The sequence below is a fragment of the Arachis hypogaea genome, chromosome 12 (genome assembly GCF_003086295.3).
Source record: "Arachis hypogaea cultivar Tifrunner chromosome 12, arahy.Tifrunner.gnm2.J5K5, whole genome shotgun sequence".
In the NCBI taxonomy this organism is placed as follows: Eukaryota; Viridiplantae; Streptophyta; class Magnoliopsida; order Fabales; family Fabaceae; genus Arachis; species Arachis hypogaea.
The window spans coordinates 46,280,841-46,303,162 of record NC_092047.1 but is presented as its reverse complement, the minus strand read 5'-3'; the positions used below and the strand labels follow the sequence as shown (position 1 = coordinate 46,303,162).

At 38.8% G+C, this 22,322-nt stretch overlaps 1 non-coding gene across 1 annotated transcript; it reads right to left on the bottom strand.

Moving 5' to 3' along the window:
- Positions 1 to 12,698: 12,698 nt before the first annotated feature.
- Positions 12,699 to 12,806, bottom strand: LOC112731927 (small nucleolar RNA R71). Its single transcript, XR_003167676.1, has one exon. It is a non-coding gene; the product is annotated as a small nucleolar RNA R71 (small nucleolar RNA).
- Between the last annotated feature and the right edge of the window lie 9,516 nt (positions 12,807 to 22,322).

The following is a 22,322-nucleotide window of genomic DNA, read 5'->3' as shown; positions in this document are numbered from 1 at the left end:
AAGTCTTCTTGTTTAATCTTGATGTTTTCTTGTTTGTGTTGTATGGTGTTTTTCATATGCATTCTTGAATTCTTAGTGCCTAAGCATTAAAGATTTCTAAGTTTGGTGTCTTGCATGTTTTCTTTGCATAAAAAATTTTTCAAAAATATGTTCTTGATGTTCATCATGATCTTCATAGTGTTCTTGGTGTTCATCTTGACATTCATAGTGTTCTTGCATGCATTCATTGTTTTGATCTAAAAATTTTTATGCATTGCATCATTTTCATGTTTCTCTCTCTCAACATTAAAAATTCAAAAAATCAAAAAAAAAATATCTTTCCCTTTTTCTCTCTTAAAATTTTGAAAATTAGATTTGACTTTTTCAAAAATTTTTAAAATCTAGTTGTTTTTATGAGTCAAATCAAATTTTCAAATTAAAAAAAAAATCTTATCTCTTTCAAAATCTTTTTCAAAAATCAAATCTTTTTTCAATTTTTTTTAATTATTTTCGAAAATTTCAAAAATATTTTTCAAAAATCTTTTTCTTAATTTTACGAAAATAACATCATCAATTAATGTTTTGATTCAAAAATTTCAAGTTTGTTACTTACTTGTTAAGAAAGATTCAAACTTTAAGTTCTAGAATCATATCTTGTGATTTCTTGTGAATCAAGTTATTAATTGAGATTTTAAAAATCAAACCTTTTTCAAAAACTAATTTCTATCATATCTTTTCAAAAATATTTTCTTATCTTACCTTTTTCAAAAAAGTGATTGCAAAATATCTTTTCTAACTTCCTAACTTCATATCTTTTCAAAATTTGTTTCAACTAACTAACTAACTTTTTGTTTGTTTCTTACCTTTTTCAAAACTACCTAACTAACTCTTTCTCTCTAATTTTCGAAAAAATCTCCCCTCTTTTTCAAAATTTCTTTTTAATTAGACTAATTATTTTATTTTTTATTTTTTTATTTGAATTTTCGAAAAACTACTAACCTTTTTCAAAAACTATTTTCGAAAATCACTAACTCTTTTTCAAAAATTATTTTCGAAAATTCTCTCCCTCTCCCATCTTATTCTATTTATTTATTTATCTACTAACATCTCTTCATCTCACATCTCTGCTCCTATCATCACCTTTGTGTTTGGATTCTTCATTCTTCTTCACCCCTATTCCTTTTCTTCTTCTACTAACAATAAGGAACCTCTTTACTGTGACATAGAGGATTCCTCTTCTTTTCTTTTTCTCTTCTCTTTCTTATGAGCAGGTGATGAGCGGATAATTTATACGCTTTTTGACATTGTTTTTAGTATGTTTTTAGTAGGATCTAGTTACTTTTAGGGATGTTTTCATTAGTTTTTATGTTAAATTCACATTTCTGGACTTTACTATGAGTTTGTGTGTTTTTCTGTGATTTCAGGTATTTTCTGACTGAAATTGAGGGACTTGAGCAGAAATCAGATTCAGAGGTTGAAAAAGGACTGCTGATGCTGTTGGATTCTGACCTCCCTGCACTCAAAGTAGATTTTCTGGAGCTACAGAACTCGAAATGGCGCGCTTCCAATTGCGTTGGAAAGTAGACATCCAGGGCTTTCCAGAAATATATAATAGTCCATACTTTGGCCAAGAATTGATGACGTAAACTGGCGTTCAACACCAGCCTTCTGCCCAAATCTGGCGTCCAGCGCCAGAAAAGGATCCAAAACCAGAGTTGAACGCCCAAACTGGCAAAGAAAGTGGCGTTCAACTCCACAAATGGCCTCTGCACGTGCTACACTTAAGCTCAGCCCAAACACACACCAAGTGGGCCCCGGAAGTGGATTTATGCATCAATTACTTACTCATGTAAACCCTAGTGACTAGTTTATTATAAATAGGACCTTTTACTAGTCTTTTTGACCATCTTTTGATCATCTTAGGATCTTAGGATCATCTTTGGACGCCTGGTTCTTAAATCAGAGGGGCTGGCCATTCGGCCATGCCTGGACCTTTCACTTATGTATTTTTAACGGTAGAGTTTCTACACTCCATAGATTAAGGTGTGGAGCTCTGCTGTTCCTCAAAGATTAATGCAAAGTACTACTGTTTTCTATTCAACTCATCTTATTTCGCTTCTAAGATATTCATTCGCACTTCAATCTGAATGTGATGAACGTGACAATCATCATCATTCCCTATGAACGCGTGCCTGACAACCACTTCCGTTCTACCTTAGACTGAATGAGTATCTCTTAGATCTCTTAACCAGAATCTTCGTGGCGTAAGCTAGAATGATGGCGGCATTCAAGAGAATCCGGAAAGTCTAAACCTTGTCTGTGGTATTCCGAGTAGGATTCAATGATTGAATGACTGTGACGAGCTCCTAACTCGCGATTGTAGGGCGTTAGTGACAGACGCAAAAGGATAGTAAATCCTATTCCAGCATGATCGAGAACCGACAGATGAATAGCTGTGCCGTGACAGGGTGCGTGAGCATATTATTCACTGAGAGGATAAGATGAAGCCATTGGCAAGGGTGATGCCTCCAGACGATTAGCCGTGCCATGACAGGGCATTGGATCATTTTCCCGAGAGATGACCGAAAGTAGCCATTGACAGTGGTGATGTATCACATAAAGCCAGCCATGGAAAGGAGTAAGACTGATTGGATGAAGATAGCAGGAAAGCAGAGGTTCAGAGGAACAAAAGCATCTCCATTCGCTTATCTGAAATTCTCACCAAGGATCTACATAACTTGCTTCATACCAACAATCTCCGTGGGATTCGACCCTTACTCACGTAAGGTATTACTTGGACGACCCAGTGCACTTGCTGGTTAGTTGTATCGAAGTTGTGACAATTATGAATTAAGATCAGAGCACCAAGCTTTGGAGCCATTACCAGGATTTGTTCGAGCCTGGAGATCACAATTTCGTGCACCAAGTTTTTGGCGCCGTTGCCGGGGATTGTTTGAGTCTTCGGCAAGCTTTTGGTCCGGTAACATCAGTGCCAGATTCCCTTTTGATCCGGCAACAGCACCAAGTTTTTGGCGCCATTGCCGGGGATTGTTCGAGTTTGGACAACTGACGGTTCATCTTGTTGCTCAGATTAGGTAATTTTCTTTTTATTTTATTTTCAAAAATTTTTAAAAAAAAAAATTTCTAAAATTTTCTCATCTGTTTTCGAAAAAAATAAAAATGTTTTCAAAAATAAATTATTCTATGGCTTCAAAATTTTTAAGAATGAATTCTAGTGTTTCATGAAATATGTTGAATCATATCTGGCTGTAAAGCCATGCCCAAACTACTTTGGGATTGGTATTCAACTAATCACTCCAGCCCATGTAATTATATGTTGCAGCCTGGCTGGCTGTAAAGCCATGTCTAAATTCATTTGGACTGAGGCAGCAATTTGTTATCAAGAGCAAGCTAGTTGGAGTTAATCCACCTGCTACTGTTTCTGATCACCTGCTGAAGCTTGGCTGGCCATTGGCCATGTCTAGTGTTTTGGACTGGAGCTTTCTTTGAAAGCTTGGCTGGCTAGTGAGCCATGTCTAATTCCTGGACTGAAGCTTTAGACTAACATGGCAAGATTCCTGGAATTCATATTAAAAATTTTGGAATCCTTATTTTTTCTTTTAAATTTTCGAAAAATATAAATAAAAATCCAAAAAAATTAGAAAATCATAAAAATCAAAAATATTTTTTGTTTCTTGTTTGAGTCTTGAGTCATGTTATAAGTTTGGTGTAAATTGCATATGCATCTTGCATTTTTTTTCGAAAATTTCATGCATTCATAGTGTTCTTCATGATCTTCAAGTTGTTCTTGGTAAGTCTTCTTGTTTGATCTTGATGATTTTTTGTTTTGTGTCTTTTCATGTTTATCATATGCATTCTTGAATTCTTAGTGTCTAAGCATTAAAGAATTCTAAGTTTGGTGTCTTGCATGTTTTCTTTGCATCAAAAATTTTTCAAAAATATGTTCTTAATGTTCATCTTGACATTCAAAGTGTTCTTGGTGTTCATCTTGACACTCATATCATTCATGCATGCATCACATGTTTTGATCTAAAAATTTCATGCATTGCATATTTTTCATGTTTTTCATAAAAATTTCAAAAATCAAAAAAATATCTTTCCCTTTTTCTCTCATCAAATTCGAAAATTTGGATTGACTTTTTCAAAATTTTTTAAAATCAAGTTGCTTTCATGAGTCAAATCAAATTTTCAATTTGAAAATCTTATCTTTTCCAAAATCTTTTTCAAAAATCAAATCTTTTTCAAAATTCTTAGTTATTTTCGAAAATTCCAAAAATAGTTTTCAAAAAATCTTTTTCTTATTTTTATACCAAATTTTCGAAAATAACATAATCAATTAATGTTTTGATTCAAAAATTTGAAGTTTGTTACTTGCTTGTTAAGAAAGATTCAAACTTTAAGTTCTAGAATCATATCTTGTGATTTCTTATGAATCAAATCATTAATTGTGATTTTAAAAATCAAATCTTTTTCAAAACTAATTTCAATCATATCTTTTCAAAAATATCTTCTTATCTTATCTTTTTCAAAAATATCTTTTCAAAATATCTTTTCTAACTTCCTAACTTCTTATCTTTTCAAAATTTGTTTCAACTAACTAACTAACTTGTTGTTTGTTTCTTAACTTTTTCAAAACCACCTAACTAACTCTCTCTCTCTCATTTTCGAAAATATCTCCCCCTTTTTCAAAAATTTCTTAACTAATTAATCTTATTTTATTTTTAATTTTAAAAAAAAATTTTCGAAAAAAAAATACTAACAATTTTCAAAAACTATTTTCAAAAATCACTAACTCTTTTTCAAAATAATTTTCGAAAATTATTCCTCCCCCATCTCATTCTATTTATTCATTCATATCCTAACATCTCATCTCACATCTCTTCCATTCGTACAGTTGCATTTCTTCCTTTACATCACATTCTTTGTCTCCCCCTCTTTTCTTCCACTCACAAAGGGATCCCTATACTGTGGTATAAAGGATCTCTATTATTATTATCATTTTTCTGGCCATTCTTTCTTGTCATATGAGCAGGAGCAAGGATAAGAACATTCTTGTGGAAGCAGATCCAGAACCTGAAAGGACTCTGAAGAGAAAATTAAGAGAAGCTAAAATACAACAATCCAGAGATAACCTTTCAGAAATCTTCGAACAGGCAGAGGAGATGGCAGCCGAAAATAATAATAATGTAAGGAAGATGCTTGGTGACTTTACTGCACCTAATTCCAGTTTACATGGAAGAAGCATCTCCATTCCTGCCATTGGAGCAAACAACTTTGAGCTGAAACCTCAATTAGTTTCTCTGATGCAGCAGAACTGCAAGTTTCATGGACTTCCATCTGAAGATCCTTTTCAGTTCTTAACTGAATTCTTGCAGATATGTGATACTGTTAAGACTAATGGAATAGATCCTGAAGTCTACAGGCTCATGCTTTTCCCTTTTGCTGTAAGAGACAGAGCTAGATTATGGTTGGATTCTCAACCCAAAGACAGCCTGAACTCTTGGGATAAGCTGGTCACGGCTTTCTTAGCCAAGTACTTTCCTCCTCAAAAGCTGAGCAAGCTAAGAGCTGATGTTCAAACCTTCAGACAGAAAGAAGGTGAATCTCTCTATGAAGCTTGGGAAAGATACAAACAGTTGACCAAAAAGTGTCCTTCTGACATGCTTTCAGAATGGACCATCCTGGATATATTCTATGATGGTTTATCTGAGCTATCAAAGATGTCACTGGACACCTCTGCAGGTGGATCCATTCACCTAAAGAAAACGCCTGCAGAAGCTCAAGAACTCATTGACATGGTTGCTAATAACCAGTTCATGTACACTTCTGAAAGGAATCCTGTGAGTAATGGGACGCCTCTGAAGAAGGGAGTTCTTGAGGTTGATATTCTGAATGCCATATTGGCTCAGAATAAAATATTGACTCAACAAGTCAATATGATTTCTCAGAGTCTGCATGGAATGCAAGCTGCATCCAACAGTACTCAAGAGGCATCTTCTGAAGAAGAAGCCTATGATCCTGAGAACCCTGCAATAGCAGAGGTGAACTACTTAGGTGAACCTTATGGAAACACCTATAACTCAACATGGAGAAATCATCCAAATTTCTCATGGAAGGATCAAAAGCCTCAACAAGGCTTTAACAATGGTGGAAAAAATAGGTTTAGCAATAGCAAGCCTTTTCCATCATCAACTCAGCAACAGACAGAGAACTCTGAACAAAATGCTTCTAATTTAGCAAATCTAGTCTCTGATCTATCTAAGGCCACTATAAGTTTCATGAATGAAACAAGGTCTTCCATTAGAAATCTGGAAGCACAAGTGGGCCAGCTGAGTAAAAGGATCACTGAAATCCCTCCTAGTACTCTCCCAAGCAATACAGAAGAGAACCCAAAAGGAGAGTGCAAGGCCATTGACATAAGCGCCATGGCCGAACCTCTGAGGAGAGGAGAGGACGTGAATCCCAAGGAGGAGGACCTCCTGGGACGTCCAGTGATCAATAAGGAGCTTCCCTCTGGGGAACCAAAGGACTCTGAGGCTCATCTAGAGACCATAGAGATTCCATTGAACCTCCTTATGCCCTTCATGAGCTCTGATGAGTATTCCTCTTCTGAAGAGAATGAGGATGTCACTGAAGAGCAAACTGCCAAGTTTCTTGGTGCAATCATGAAGCTGAATGCCAAATTATTTGGCATTGATGCTTGGGAAGTTGAACCTCCCTTGTTCATCAATGAACTAAGTGATCTGGATCAACTGACATTGCCTCAGAAGAGACAGGATCCAGGAAAGTTCATAATACCTTGTACCATAGGCACCATGATCTTTAAGGCTCTGTGTGACCTTGGTTCAGGAATAAACCTCATGCCCCTCTCTGTAATAGAGAAACTGGGAATCTATGGGGTGTAAGCTGCTAAAATCTCACTAGAGATGGCAGACAGCTCAAGAAAACAGGCTTATGGACAAGTAGAGGACGTATTAGTAAAGGTTGAGGGCCTTTACATACCTACTGATTTCATAATCCTGGATACTGGAAAGGAAGAGGATGAATCCATCATCCTAGGAAGACCTTTCCTGGCCACAGCAAGAGCTGTGATTGATGTTGACAGAGGTGAAATAGTCCTTCAATGGAATGAGAACTCCCTTGTATTCAAAACTCAAGGATTTCCCTCTGCAACCATGAAGAGGAAGCATGAAAAGCTTCTCTCCAAGCAGAGTCAACCAGAGCCCCCACAGTCAAACTCTAAGTTTGGTGTTGGGAGGCCACAACCAAACTCTAAGTTTGGTGTTGAACTCCCATATCCAAACTCTAAGTTTGGTGTTGGAGAGTCTCAACAAAGCTTTGCACATCTGTGAGGCTCCATGAGAGCCCACTGTCAAGCTATTGACATTAAAGAAGCGCTTGTTGGGAGGCAACCCAATGTTTATCTAATTCTTATTTTTATTGTTTTTCATATTTTCTTAGGTTCATGATCATGTGGAGTCACAAAATAAACAAAAAAAATCAAAAACAGAATCAAAAACAGCAGAAGAAAAATCACACCCTGGAGGAGCATCTGTCTGGCGTTCAAACGCCAGAACAGAGCATAGTTCTGGCGCTGAACGCCCAGAACAAGCATGGTTCTGGCGTTCAACGCCAGAAATGGCAGCAAATGGGCGTTGAACGCCCAAAATGGGCACCAACCTGGCGCTGAACGCCCAGAGTTGTGTGCAAGGGCATTTTGCATGCCTAAATTGGTGCAGGGATGTAAATGCCTTGACACCTCAGGATCTGTGGACCCCACAAGATCATCTCAGGATCTGTGGACCCCACAGGATCCCCACCTACCTCCACTCACCTCTTCTCACCACTCTCTTTCACACAACCCCATAAACACTCTTCCCAAAAACCCTTCACCAATCACCTCAATCTCTCTTCCCCACTAAACCTTCATCACTCACATCCATCCACTCTTCCCCATAAACCTACCTCATAAACTCCACCTACCTTCAAAATTCAAAACCAATTTCCCACCCAAATCCACCCATATGGCCGAACCAATACCCCCCCTCCCTTCCCTATATAAAGACCTCCATTCTTCACCAAATTCACACAACACACCCCTCTACACTCTCCTTGGCCGAAACCACCTCTCCCTCTCCCTCTCCATATTTCTTCTTCTTCTTCTTCTATTCTTTTGTTTATTGCTCGAGGGCGAGCAATATTCTAAGTTTGGTGTGGTAAAAGCATAGCTTTTTTTGTTTTTCCATTACCATTGATGGCACATAAGACCGGAGAATCCTCTAGAAGAGGGAAAGGGAAGACAAGAGCTTCCACATCCGAGTCATGGGAGATGGAAAGGTTCATCTCTAAAGCCCATCAAGACCACTTCTATGATGTTGTGGCCAAGAAGAAGGTGATCCCTGAGATCCCTTTTAAACTCAAAAGAAATGAGTATCCGGAGATCCGACATGAAATTCAAAGAAGAGGTTGGGAAGTTCTAACAAACCCCATCCAACAAGTCGGCATCTTAATGGTTCAAGAGTTCTATGCCAATGCATGGATCACCAAGAACCATGATCAAAGTAAGAACCCGGATCCAAAGAACTATGTTACAATGGTTCGAGGGAAATACTTGGATTTTAGTCCGGAAAATGTGAGGTTGGCGTTCAACTTGCCATACATGGAAGAGAACGCACGCCCCTACACAAGGAGAGTCAACTTTGATCAAAGGTTGGACCAAGTCCTTATGGACATATGTGTAGAAGGAGCTCAATGGAAGATTGACTCCAAAGGCAAGCCGGTTCAACTAAGAAGATTGGACCTCAAGCCTGTAGCTAGAGGATGGTTGGAGTTTATTCAATGCTCAATCATTCCCACTAGCAACCGGTCTGAAGTTACTATAGACCGGGCCATCATGATCCATAGCATCATGATTGGAGAAGAGGTGGAAGTTCATGAGATTATACCTCAAGAACTCTACAAGGTGGCTGACAAGTCCTCCACCATGGCAAGGTTAGCCTTTCCTCACCTCATTTGCCATCTATGCAATTCAGCTGGGATTGACATAGAGGGAGATATCCTCATTAAAGAGGAAAAGCCCATCACTAAGAAAAAGATGGAGCAAGCAAGAGAGCCCACTCATGGAGCTCAAGAGGCGCATGAAGCTCATCACCATGAGATTCCGGAAATGCCTCAAATGCACTTTCCTCCACAAAACTATTGGGAGCAAATCAACACCTCCCTAGGAGAATTGAGTTCCAATATGGGACAACTAAGGGTGGAACATCAAGAGCACTCCATCATGCTTCATGAAATAAGAGAAGATCAAAAATCAATGAGGGAGGAGCAACAAAGACAAGGAAGAGACATAGAAGAGCTCAAGGACATCATTGGTTCCTCAAGAAGGAAACGCCACCATCACTAAGGTGGATTCATTCCTTGTTCTTCTTTCTTCTGTTTTTCGTTTTCTATGTTATGTGCTTATCTATGTTTGTGTCTTCATTACATGATCATTAGTAGTAGTGACTTTGTCTTAAAGTTATAAATGTCCTATGAATCCATCACCTCTCTTAAATGAAAAATGTTTTAATTCAAAAGAACAAGAAGTACATGAGTTTCGAATTTATCCTTGAACTTAGTTCAATTATATTGATGTGGTGACAATGCTTCTTGTTTTCTGAATGAATGCTTGAACAGTGCATATGTCTTTTGAAGTTGTTGTTTAAGAATGTTAAATATGTTGGCTCTTGAAAGAATGATGACTAGGAGACATGTTATTTGATAATCTAAAAAATCATAAAAATGATTCTTGAAGCAAGAAAAAGCAGCAAAAAAAACAAAGCTGGCAAAAAAAATGTAGGCGAAAAAAAAATAGAAAGAAAAAGAAAAAGCAAGCAGAAAAAGCCAATAACCCTTAAAACCAAAAGGCAAGGGCAAATAAAAAGGATCCCAAGGCTTTGAGCATCAGTGGATAGGAGGGCCTAAAGGAATAAAATCCTGGTCTAAGCGGCTAAACCAAGCTGTCCCTAACCATGTGCTTGTGGCGTGTAGGTGTCAAGTGAAAACTTGAGACTGAGCGGTTAAAGTCAAGATCCAAAGCAAAAAAAGAGTGTGCTTAAGAACCCTGGACACCTCTAATTGGGGACTTTAGCAAAGCTGAGTCACAATCTGAAAAGGTTCACCCAATTATGTGTCTGTGGCATTTATGTATCCGGTGGTAATACTGGAAAACAAAGTGCTTAGGGCCACGGCCAAGACTCATAAAGAAGCTGTGTTCAAGAATCATCATACTGAACTAGGAGAGTCAATAACACTATTCGAAATCTGAAGTTCCTATAGATGCCAATCATTCTAAACTTCAAATGGATAAAGTGAGATGCCAAAACTATACAAGAGGCAAAAAGCTATGAGTCCCGCTCATATGATTGAAACTATGTTTCATTGATAGTTTGGAATTTATAGTATATTCTCTTCTTTTTATCCTATTTGATTTTTAGTTGCTTGGGGACAAGCAACAATTTAAGTTTGGTGTTGTGATGAGCGGATAATTTATACGCTTTTTGACATTGTTTTTAGTATGTTTTTAGTAGGATCTAGTTACTTTTAGGGATGTTTTCATTAGTTTTTATGTTAAATTCACATTTCTGGACTTTACTATGAGTTTGTGTGTTTTTCTGTGATTTCAGGTATTTTCTGACTGAAATTGAGGGACTTGAGCAGAAATCAGATTCAGAGGTTGAAAAAGGACTGCTGATGCTGTTGGATTCTGACCTCCCTGCACTCAAAGTGGATTTTCTGGAGCTACAAAACTCGAAATGGCGCGCTTCTAATTGCGTTGGAAAGTAGACATCCAGGGCTTTCCAGCAATATATAATAGTCCATACTTTGGCCAAGAATTGACGACGTAAACTGGCGTTCAACGCCAGCCTTCTGCCCAAATCTGGCGTCCAGCGCCAGAAAAGGATCCAAAACCAGAGTTGAACGCCCAAACTGGCAAAGAAAGTGGCGTTCAACTCCACAAATGGCCTCTGCACGTGCTACACTTAAGCTCAGCCCAAACACACACCAAGTGGGCCCCGGAAGTGGATTTATGCATCAATTACTTACTCATGTAAACCCTAGTGACTAGTTTATTATAAATAGGACCTTTTACTAGTCTTTTTGACCATCTTTTGATCATCTTAGGATCTTAGGATCATCTTTGGACGCCTGGTTCTTAGATCAGAGGGGCTGGCCATTCGGCCATGCCTGGACCTTTCACTTATGTATTTTTAACGGTAGAGTTTCTACACTCCATAGATTAAGGTGTGGAGCTCTGCTGTTCCTCAAAGATTAATGCAAAGTACTACTGTTTTCTATTCAACTCATCTTATTTCGCTTCTAAGATATTCATTCGCACTTCAATCTGAATGTGATGAACGTGATAATCATCATCATTCCCTATGAACGCGTGCCTGACAACCACTTCCGTTCTACCTTAGACTGAATGAGTATCTCTTAGATCTCTTAACCAGAATCTTCGTGGCGTAAGCTAGAATGATGGCGGCATTCAAGAGAATCCGGAAAGTCTAAACCTTGTCTGTGGTATTCCGAGTAGGATTCAATGATTGAATGACTGTGACGAGCTCCTAACTCGCGATTGCAGGGCGTTAGTGACAGATGCAAAAGGATAGTAAATCCTATTCCAGCATGATCGAGAACCGACAGATGAATAGCCGTGCCGTGACAGGGTGCGTGAGCATATTATTCACTGAGAGGATAAGATGAAGCCATTGGCAAGGGTGATGCCTCCAGACGATTAGCCGTGCCGTGACAGGGCATTGGATCATTTTCCCGAGAGATGACCGAAAGTAGCCATTGACAGTGGTGATGTATCACATAAAGCCAGCCATGGAAAGGAGTAAGACTGATTGGATGAAGATAGCAGGAAAGCAGAGGTTCAGAGGAACAAAAGCATCTCCATTCGCTTATCTGAAATTCTCACCAAGGATCTACATAACTTACTTCATACCAACAATCTCCGTGGGATTCGACCCTTACTCACGTAAGGTATTACTTGGACGACCCAGTGCACTTGCTGGTTAGTTGTATCGAAGTTGTGACAATTATGAATTAAGATCAGAGCACCAAGCTTTGGAGCCATTACCAGGATTTGTTCGAGCCTGGAGATCACAATTTCGTGCACCAGCAGGGACAAAGAAAAAGCCATTCTTGTTGAAGCTGATCCAGAACCTGAAAGGACTCTGAAGAGAAAACTAAGAGAAGCTAAATTACAACAATCCAGAGACAACCTTATTGAAAATTTTGAACAAGTAAAGGAGATGGCAGCCGAACCCAACAACAACAATGCAAGGAGAATGCTTGGTGACTTTACTGCACCTAATTCCAATTTACATGGAAGAAGCATCTCCATTCCTACCATTGGAGCAAACAATTTTGAGCTGAAACCTCAGCTAGTTTCTCTGATGCAGCAGAACTGCAAGTTTCATGGACTTCCATCTGAAGATCCTTTTCAGTTCTTAACTGAATTCTTGCAGATCTGTGATACTGTTAAGACTAATGGAGTAGATCCTGAAGTCTACAGGCTCATGCTTTTCCCTTTTGCTGTAAGAGACAGAGCTAGAATATGGTTGGACTCTCAACCCAAAGACAGCCTGAACTCTTGGGATAAGCTGGTCACGGCTTTCTTAGCCAAGTTCTTTCCTCCTCAAAAGCTGAGCAAGCTTAGAACTGATATTCAAACCTTCAGACAGAAAGAAGGTGAATCCCTCTATGAAGCTTGGGAAAGATACAAGCAGCTGACCAAAAAGTGTCCTTCTGACATGCTTTCAGAATGGACCATCCTGGATATATTCTATGATGGTTTATCTGAGCTATCAAAGATGTCATTGGATACTTCTACAGGTGGATCCATTCACCTAAAGAAAACGCCTGCAGAAGCTCAAGAACTCATTGACATGGTTGCTAATAACCAATTTACGTATACTTCTGAGAGGAATCCTGTGAGTAATGGGACGCCTATGAAGAAGGGAGTTCTTGAAATTGATACTCTGAATGCCATATTGGCTCAGAATAAAATATTGACCCAGCAAGTCAATATGATTTCTCAGAGTCTGAATGGAATGCAAGCTGCATCCAATAGTACTCAAGAGGCATCTTCTGAGGAAGAAGCTTATGATCCTGTGAACCCTGCAATAGTAGAGTTAAAATACATGGGTGAACCATATGGAAACACCTACAATCCATCATGGAGAAATCACCCAAATCTCCCATGGAAGGATCAAAAGCCTCAACAAGGCTTTAATAATGGTGGAAGAAACAGGTTTAGCAATAGCAAGCCTTTTCCATCATCCACTCAGCAACATACAGAGAATTCTGAGCAGAATTCATCTAGCTTAGCAAATTTAGTCTCTGATCTATCTAAGGCCACTGTGAGTTTCATGAATGAAACAAGGTCTTCCATTAGAAATTTGGAAGCACAAGTGGGCTAGCTGAGTAAAAGGATCACTGAAATCCCTCCTAGTACTCTTCCAAGCAATACAGAAGAGAATCCAAAAGGAGAGTGCAAGGCCATTGAATTAATTACCATGGCCGAACCCACAAGAGAGGAGAAGGACGTGAATCCCAAGGAGGAAGACCTCCTGGGACGTCCAGTGATCAATAAGGAGCTTCCCTCTGAGGAACCTAAGGAATCTGAGACTCATCTAGAGACCATAGAGATTCCATTGAACCTCCTTATACCATTCATGAGCTCTGATGAGTATTCCTCTTATGAAGAGAATGAGGATGTTACTGAAGAGCAAGCTGCCAAGTTCCTTGGTGCAATCATGAAGCTAAATGTCAAATTATTTAGTATTGAGACTTGGGAAGATGAACCTCCCTTGTTCACCAATGAACTAAGTGATCTGGATCAACTGACATTGCCTCAGAAGAAACAGGATCCTGGAAAGTTCATAATACCTTGTACCATAGGCACCATGATCTTTAAGGCTCTGTGTGACCTTGGTTCAGGGATAAACCTCATGCCCCTCTCTGTAATAGAGAAACTGGGAATCTATGGGGTGCAAGCTGCTAAAATCTCATTAGAGATGGCAGACAATTCAAGAAAACAGGCTTATGGACAAGTAGAGGACATGTTAGTAAAGGTTGAAGGCCTTTACATCCCTGCAGATTTCATAGTCCTGGATACTGGAAAAGAAGGGGATGAATCTATCATCCTAGGAAGACCTTTCCTAGCCACAGCAAGAGCTGTGATTGATGTGGACAGAGGAGAATTGATCCTTCAATTAAATAAGGACAACCTTGTGTTTACAACTCAAGGATCTCTCTCTGCATCCATGGAGAGGAAGCAGAAAAAGCTTCTCTCAAAGCAGAGTCAACCAAAGCCCCCACAGTCAAACTCTAAGTTTGGTGTTGGGAGGCCACAACCAAACTCTAAGTTTGGTGTCAAACCCCCATATCCAAACTCTAAGCTTGGTGTTGGGAGGTCTCAACAAAGCTCTGCACATCTGTGAGGCTCCATGAGAGCCCACTGTCAAGCTATTGACATTAAAGAAGCGCTTTTTAGGAGGCAACCCAATGTTTATTTATCTAATTTTATTTTTGTTTTTCATGTTTTCTTAGGTTCATGATCATGTGGAGTCACAAAATAAACGAAAAATTTAGAAACAGAATCAAAAACAGCGGAAGAAAAATCACACCCTGGAGGAAGCACCTGCCTGGCGTTCAACGCCAGAACAGAGCATGGTTCTGGCGCTGAACGCCCAAAATGGGCAGTATCTGGGCACTGAACGCCCAAAATGGGCATCATCTGGGCGCTGAACGCCAGAATTGTACCCTGGAAAGGAGCTGGCATTGAACGCCCAGAACAAGCATGGTTCTGGCGTTCAACGCCAGAAATGGGCAACAAATGGGCGTTAAACGCCCAAAATGGGCACCAACCTGGCGCTGAACGCCCAGAGTTGTGTGCAAGGGCATTTTACATGCCTAATTTGGTGCAAGGTTGTAAATCCTTGAACATCTCAGGATCTGTGGACCCCACAGGATCCCCACCTACCTCCATTCACTCTCTTCTCTCTTCTCAATCATCCTCTATTCCCAATAAACACTCTTCTCCAAAACTCTTCACCTATCACCTCCATCTCTCTTCCCTATTAACCCTTCACCACTCACATCCACCCACTCTTCCCCATAAACCTACCCAATAAACTCCACCTACCTTCAAAATTCAAATCAATTTTCCATCCAAACCCACCCATATGGCCGAAACTTAAACCCCACTCCCTTCCCTATATATAGCCCTCCATTCTTCCTCATTTTCACACAACACAACCCTCTCTTCTCTTCTTGGCTGAAACACACCTTCCCCCTCTTCTCCATATTTTCTTCTTCTTCTTCATTTTATTCTTTCTTCTCTTGTTCGAAGGTGAGCAATATTCTAAGTTTGGTGTGGTAAAAAGCATAAGCTTTTTGTTTTTCCATTACCAGTGATGGCACCCAAGACTGGAGAATCCTCTAGAAAAGGAAAAGGGAAGACAAAAACTTCCACCTCCGAGTCATGGGAGATGGAAAGATTCATCTCCAAAGCTCATCAAGACCACTTCTATGATGTTGTGGCCAAGAAGAAGGTGATCCCCAAGGTCCCTTTCAAACTCAAAAGAAATAAGTATCCGGAGATCCGACATGAAATTCAAAGAGGTTGGGAAGTTCTAACAAATCCCATCCAACAAGTCGGCATCCTAATGGTTCAAGAGTTCTATGCCAATGCATGGATCACCAAGAACCATGATCAAAGTAAGAACCCGGATCCAAAGAACTATGTTACAATGGTTCGGGGGAAATACTTGGATTTTAGTCTAGAAAATGTGAGGTTGGCGTTTAACTTGCCTATGATGCAAGGAGATGAACGCCCCTACACTAGAAGGGTCAACTTTAATCAAAGGTTGGACCAAGTCCTCATGGACATATGTGTGGAAGGAGCTCAATGGAAGATTGACTCCAAAGGCAAGCCGGTTCAACTAAGAAGATTGGACCTCAAGCCTGTGGCTAGAGGATGGTTGGAGTTCATCCAACGCTCCATCATCCCCTCTAGCAACCGATCTGAAGTTACTGTGGATCGGGCCATCATGATCCATAGCATCATGATTGGAGAAAAAGTAGAGGTTCATGAAGTCATCTCCCTTGAACTCTACAAAATAGCCGAAAATCCCTCTCCTGGGGCAAGGCTAGCTTTTCCTCATCTTATCTGCCATCTATGTTACTCAGCTGGAGCTTCCATAGAAGGAGACATTCCCGTTGAGGAAGAAAAGCCCATCACTAAGAAAAAGATGGAGCAAGCAAGAGAGCCCATTCATGGAGCTCAAGAGGCATATGAAGCTCATCACCATGAGATCCCGGAGATGCCTCAAATGCATTTTCCTCCACAAAACTATTGGGAGAAAATCAACACCTCCCTAGGAGAATTAAGTTCCAACATGGGACAATTAAGGGTGGAACATCAAGAGCACTCCATCATCCTTCATGAAATTAGAGAAGATCAAAAAGCAATGAAGGAGGAGCAACAAAGACAAGGAAGAGACATAGAAGAGCTCAAGGACATCATTGGTTCCTCAAGAAGGAAACGCCACTATCACTAAGGTGGATTCATTCCTTGTTCTTATTTCTTCTGTTTTTCGTTTTCTCTATGTTCAGTGCTTATCTATGTTTGTGTCTTCATTACATGATCATTAGTAGTTAGTAACTTTGTCTTAAAGTTATGAATGTCCTATGAATCCATCACCTCTCTTAAATGAAAAATATTTTAATTCAAAAGAACAAGAAGTACATGAGTTTTGAATTTATCCTTGAACTTAGTTTAATTATATTGATGTGGTGACAATGCTTCTTGTTTTCTGAATGTATGCTTGAACAGTGCATATGTCTTTTGAAGTTGTTGTTTAAGAATGTTAAATATGTTGGCTCTTGAAAGAATGATGACTAGGAAACATGTTATTTGATGATCTGAAAAATCAAAAAAATGATTCTTGAAGCAAGAAAAAGCAGCAAAGAACAAAGCTTGCAGAAAAAAGAAAGGCGAAAAAAAATAGAAAGAAAGAGAAAAAGCAAGCAGAAAAAGCCAAAAGCTCTTAAAACCAAGAGGCAAGAGCAAAAAGCCAATAACCCTTAAAACCAAAAGGCAAGGGCAAATAAAAAGGATCCCAAGGCTTTGAGCATCAGTGGATAGGAGGGCCTAAAGGAATAAAATCCTGGCCTAAGCGGCTAAACCAAGCTGTCCCTAACCATGTGCTTGTGGCGTGTAGGTGTCAAGTGAAAACTTGAGACTGAGCGGTTAAAGTCAAGGTCCAAAGCAAAAAAAAAGAAAGAGTGTGCTTAAGAACCCTGGACACCTCTAATTGGGGACTTTAGCAAAGCTGAGTCACAATCTGAAAAGGTTCAGCCAATTATGTGTCTGTGGCATTTATGTATCCGGTGGTAATACTAGAAAACAAAGTGCTTAGGGCCACGGCCAAGACTCATAAAATAGCTGTGTTCAAGAATCATCATACTGAACTAGGAGAATCAATAACACTATCTGAACTCTGAGTTCCTATAGATGCCAATCATTCTAAACTTCAATGGATAAAGTGAGATGCCAAAACTATTCAAGAGGCAAAAAGCTATAAGTCCCGCTCATTTAATTGGAGCTATGTTTCATTGATAGTTTGGAATTTATAGTATATTCTCTTCTTTTTATCCTATTTGATTTTTAGTTGCTTGGGGACAAGCAACAATTTAAGTTTGGTGTTGTGATGAGCGGATAATTTATACGCTTTTTGGCATTGTTTTTAGTAGAATCTGGTTACTTTTAGGGATGTTTTCATTAGTTTTTATGTTAAATTTATATTTCTAGACTTTACTATGAGTTTGTGTGTTTTTCTGTGATTTCAGGTATTTTCTGGCTGAAATTGAGGGACTTGAGCAAAAATCAGATTCAGAGGTTGAAAAAGGACTGCTGATGCTGTTGGATTCTGTTCTCCCTGCACTCAAAATGAATTTTCTGGAGCTACAGAACTCAAAATGGCGCGCTTCCAATTTCGTTGGAAAGTAGACATCCAGGGATTTCCAGCAATGTATAATAGTCCATACTTTGCCCAAGTTTAGACGACGCAAACTGGCGTTCAACACCAGCTCTCTGCCCAATTCTGGCGTCCAGCGACAGAAACAAGTTGCAAAGTGGAGTTCAACGCCCAAACTGGCACAAAAGCTGGCGTTCAACTCTAAGAATGACCTCTCCACGTGTAGACTTCAAGCTCAGCCCAAGCACACACCAAGTGGGCCCCGGAAGTGGATTTATGCATCAATTACTTACTTCTGTAAACCCTAGTGACTAGTTTATTATAAATAGAACTTTTTATCATTGTATTCGTAGTCTTGGTTACTCCGGTTCCCCTCTGGGGCCGAGACCAATGAACTCCATTATCACTTATGTATTTTCAACGATAGAGTTTCTGTACTCCATAGATTAAGGTGTGGAGCTCTGCTGTTCCTCAAAGATTAATGCAAAGTACTACTGTTTTCTATTCAATTCATCTTATTTCGCTTCTAAGATATTCATTCGCACTTCAACCTGAATGTGATGAACGTGACAATCATCATCATTCCCTATGAACGCGTGCCTGACAACCACTTCCGTTCTACATTAGATTGAATGAGTATCTCTTAGATCTCTTAATCAGAATCTTCGTGGTATAAGCTAGATTGATGGCGGCATTCATGAGAGTCCAGAAAGTCTAAACCTTGTCCGTGGTATTCCGAGTAGGACTCTGGGATTGAATGACTGTGACGAACTCCAAACTCGCGAGTGCTGGGCATAGTGACAGACGCAAAAGGATAGTAAATTCTATTCCAGTATGATCGAGAACCTCCAAGATTATTAGCCATGCAGTGACAACGCATCGGACCATTTTCACAGAGAGGAATAGGATGCAACCAACGACAAGGATGATTCCTCCAGACGATTAGCCGTGCTGTGACAGAGCATTTGGACCATTTTCCCGAGAGGATTGAAAGTAGCCATTGGCACCGGTGACATCCTTACACAAAGCCAGCCATAGAAAGGAGTAAGACGGATTGGATGAAGACAGCAGGAAAGCGGAGGTTCAGAGGAACGAATGCATCTCCATACGCTTATCTGAAATTCTCACCAATGATCTACATAAGTATTTCTATCCTTCTTTTATTACTAAATTTCAAAAACTACATAACTATTTTATATCCGCCTGACTGAGATTTACAAGGTGACCATAGCTTGCTTCATACCAACAATCTCTGTGGGATTCGACCCTTACTCACATAAGGTATTACTTGGACGACCCAGTGCACTTGCTGGTTAGTTATGCGAAGTTGTGAAGATATGTTTAGACCATGGTTCTGTGCATCCGTTTTTGGTGCCATCGCCAGGGAATCAATTTCGAACAATAATTCACAACCTGAATAACAATTTCGCATACCAGTCTTCTCATCAAAACTTTGACATAAACTCTCACACACCTAAACACACAGCCAACGCTGATCACAATAGTCAAGAATTACACACTCATGCATACATACCAGATAACAACATCAATATTTATCAATTACATGCATCACTCACATCCGATAATAATAATAATGACCAGATTGCACTTTGAAAATCTTCTAGGGTCAAACGAATGCCAACCTACTTAAAGGACTACCATTGTCAGATAAATAGCACTGTTTCTACTTCTAATGCTCTTGGTAGGTACCCAATCTCATAACATATTTCTTACGATGGACTTAGTCCAAAATACAAAGCTTTTTCTTTGGTCGTCACTACCAATGTTGTTCCTAATGGCTGTGAAGAAGCTGTTGTTCACTCTTACTAGAGAGAAGCAATCCAAAGTGAATTGAGAGCCGTCGGAGAAAAACCAAACTTGGCAAGTCATGAAACTTCCTCTTGGCAAGGAGCCATAGGCTACAATTGGGTGTTCCATATCAAATTCAACCCTGGTGGGACTATTGAATGCTACAAAGCTAGGTTAGTGGCCAAAGGCTTCACTCGTATTAAGGCTTTCATTAACACATTCAGTCCACTGGTTTGCATGACAACACTGAAAGATTGCTCAACCAGAAATTCAAGATTAAAGACCTGGGTGACCTCAAGTACTTTCTGGGTATGGAAGTTGCAAGATCTTCAAAAGGAATTCACTTGTGCCAGCATAAATATGCACTTGAGATTCTCAATGATTACCATTTTTAAAGTGCAAGCCAGACAACACACCCATGGACCCTCTAAATTGTCTTGAGAAAATGGTACAGCACTAGAAGATAAAACCCAATACAAGCAATTAATTGGAAGGCTCCTCTACTTAACTAACACCAGAACAGATATAGCCAATGCTATGGGGAGGCTCAGCCAATTCATCTGTTGTCCCACTAATGTTCATATGCAAGAAACTTAGAAAGTATTGAGATATTTGAAGGGATGCCCATCAGTTAGTCTTTTCTTTGTAGCAGACAAAGATCACAAAATCACAGTTTTTCAGACGCGAATTAGGAAACCTGTGCTGACTCTCAAAGATCCATCACTGGTCATTGTTTTTATCTTGGAAGATAATTAATTAGTTAAAAAAGTAAGAAACAAAGCACTATTGTCATATCATCCTCAGAAGCAGAATATCGCGTGTTAGCTCTTGCAAGTTGCCAAGCTCAATGGTTATCCTACATCATGCAGGACTTGGGAATGCCAATCGCAGAAACTATTACATTGTTTTGTGGCAACAGATCCATTATTCACATTGCAACAAATTCCGTCTTTCATGAGAGAACTAAACATACAGAAATAGACTGTCACACTGCATGCAATCAACACCTCTCTGGCCTCACCCACCTAATGCCAGTATCCTCCTCAAACTAATTAGCTTACTTCCTCACCAAAGCTTTGGTACCTAGCCCCTTTGCTACCAATATTTTCAAACTAGGACTCTTAGACATTCATTGCCCTAGTTTGAGAGAAGCTATAACTTAACAAGAAAAACAAATGCTGAATTTCTGAAGTAATTATTAGTGCCAGCTGGTAAATTAGTTAGGAATTATAGTTAATTGTAGTTAGCTTAGTGCACATATAAATACATGTATAAATAGCTTGTGAAACTCTTCTGCAAGCAACTTTTGCATCGATTAGAGAATTGCACAATGCTTATTCTTATTTCTTCTCTCTTCTCTCTCAATTCTTCATCTTTTGTGACCACAGTTCTTCCATTTTGAACTTCCCTTCTTTTTTTTTCTAACTTGATTTCTCCTTCATTCTTGGACTCACACAGCAGAGTTGGGAGCTTGATCCTCTCTTGCATGGAATTTTACACAAACAAATAAAGAAGTGAAGAACTAATAAGAAATTGACATCAAATTCAAATAGAACAAAAATACATAATTTATTATATAAAAATACATAAATAAGTTCAAGCAAGCACAAAAAGAAATTATAGTAGCTCTAAATTTATGAAAAAAAGTATCGTAAACAACAACAAATCACATTTAACCAGCCAATGAATTATAGCTCAAATGACATAGTCTCTTCATACTCAATTAAGAGGTTGCGAATTCGAGTCTCCTATCTTTGATAAAAAAAAAATCACATTTAACCAAGATCTAAACTATTTCCATTTGAGTCGTTACATAGAAATTGAGGAAGCAACTGGCCTCGACTTATTTGATTTGAACTACTTGCATTTGTAAATTATTGAACTGATCATAAAATTGCATCCAATTCAAACCTAACAAAACCACATAAATTATTGTATAAAAATAAAGAAATTTTTCCAAGTAGAAACGAAGAAAAAAATATATTATTTGTAAAATTATAAATAAACAAAAAGGAAACACAATAAATAAAATCTATGAGACGTAACCAAGATCCAAACCCGTTTCTTTTGATTTGTTTTAATAAAACGATGCAATCGACCTTGATCTATTTGATTTGAATTATAACCATCCATTTTTTAGGGGAAAAATTTGCAAATTGATGGGATTTGAGTAATGATTTTTATAAATGTTAAAAAGAGAAGGCTTTATAAAAACCTATTATGAACCTGAAGAGAACTTTATGAATAGTGGCATGTGAGCTAGGTCTTAGGCCAATTATTTATTGTCTAATTTGGTTGAATTTAGTTTTTAAAATTACTTATTCATCCATCATTTTCATTATTTTTATACTTTATTCGGTATTTAGAAAGATATCAAAGAATAATTTAAAATTAATATACCTTTTGGCTTTTTGTTTGCCTAAATTTGTTAGTTGTTACTTATTTTGATCTATGTACTTGGCAAAACATAATATGTAGAAA